Source organism: Tursiops truncatus, chromosome X, assembly GCF_011762595.2.
Source record: "Tursiops truncatus isolate mTurTru1 chromosome X, mTurTru1.mat.Y, whole genome shotgun sequence".
NCBI lineage: Eukaryota > Metazoa > Chordata > Mammalia > Artiodactyla > Delphinidae > Tursiops > Tursiops truncatus.
The window spans coordinates 93446224-93447902 of NC_047055.1; the positions used below are offsets into that span (position 1 = coordinate 93446224).

The 1679-nt window shown below is 36.8% G+C and overlaps 1 non-coding gene across 1 annotated transcript; it reads right to left on the reverse strand.

Moving 5' to 3' along the window:
* Positions 1-1359: 1359 nt before the first annotated feature.
* Positions 1360-1466, reverse strand: LOC117310508 (U6 spliceosomal RNA). The gene has a single exon (XR_004524652.1). It is a non-coding gene; the product is annotated as a U6 spliceosomal RNA (small nuclear RNA).
* Positions 1467-1679: the final 213 nt, after the last annotated feature.

Sequence of the window (1679 nt, forward strand, 5' to 3'; positions counted from 1 at the left end):
CTGCCTGTGTTTTCCTCTAAGAGATTGATAGTTTCTGGCTTTACATTTAGGTCTTTAATCCATTTTGAGCTTATTTTTGTGTATGCTGTTAGGGAGTGATCTAATCTCATACTTTTACATGTACCTGTCCAGTTTTCCCAATACCACTTATTGAAGAGGCTGTCCTTTCTCCCCTGTACATTCCTGCCTCCTTTATCAAAGATAAGGTGACCGTATGTGCGTGGGTTTATCTCTGGGCTTTCTATCCTGTTCCATTGATCTATCTTTCTGTTTTTGTGCCAGTACCGTACTGTCTTGATTACTGTGGCTTTGTAGTATAGTCTGAAGTCAGGGAGCCTGATTCCTCCAGCTCCGTTTTTCGTTCTCAAGACTGCTTTGGCTATTCGGGGTCTTTTGTGTTTCCATACAAATTGTGAAATATTTTGTTCTAGTTCTGTGAAAAATGCCAGTGGTAGTTTGATAGGGATTGCATTGAATCTGTAGATTGCTTTGGATAGTAGTCATTTTCACAATGTTGATTCTTCTAATCCAAGAACATGGTATATCTCTCCATCTATTTGTATCATCTTTAATTTCTTTCATCAGTGTCTTATAATTTTCTGCATACAGGTCTTTTGTCTCCTTAGGTAGGTTTATTCCTAGGTATTTTATTCTTTTTGTTGCAATGTAAATGGGAGTGTTTTCTTGATTTCACTTTCAGATTTTTCATCATTAGTGTATAGGAATGCCAGAGATTTCTGTGCATTAATTTTGTATCCTGCTACTTTACCAAATTCATTGATTAGCTCTAGTAGTTTTCTGGTAGCATCTTTAGGATTCTCTATGTATAGTATCATGTCATTTGCAAACAGTGACAGCTTTACTTCTTCTTTTCCGATTTGGATTCCTTTTATTTCCTTTTCTTCTCTGATTGCTGTGGCTAAAACTTCCAAAACTATGTCGAATAAGAGTGGTGAGAGTGGGCAACCTTGTCTTGTTCTGATCTTAGTGGAAATGGTTTCAGTTTTTCACCATTGAGGATGATGTTGGCTCTGGGTTTGTCATATATGGCCTTTATTATGTTGAGGAAAGTTCCCCCTATGCCTCCTTTCTGCAGGGTATTTATCATAAATTGGTGTTGAATTTTTTCGAAAGCTTTCTCTGCATCTATTGAGATAAGCTCCCTCTGTAAGCTGTAAAGTTCTATGGGTTTTTTTTTTTTTGAGAATTTGTCATAAGATTTATTTACCCAGATGGGAAATGTTTTTACAGAGGTATTCATCATAATCTTGTTTGTAAGAGCAAAACATTGTTGAAAAAAATATCCAGTAATAGCAAAACAGATTTTGATGCATTTATGTAATGGAAAATTATGCAGATAAATATATGGAACGCTTCACAAATTTGCGTGTCATTCTTGCACAGGGGCCATGATAATCTTCTCTGTATCGTTCCAATTTTAGTATATGTGCTGCCGAAGCAAGCACAGTTCTATTGGTTTTGACAAATGCATAGCACCATGTATCTGCCAGTATACTATCACACAGAATAGTTTCACTGACGTAAAAATCCCCTGTACTTCACTTGTTCAACCCTCCCCCTTCCTCAAACCCCTGGCAACTGCTGATCTACTTACTATCTCTACAGTTTGCCTTCTCCAGAATGTTATATAAATGGAACCATACAGTATGTAGCCTTTT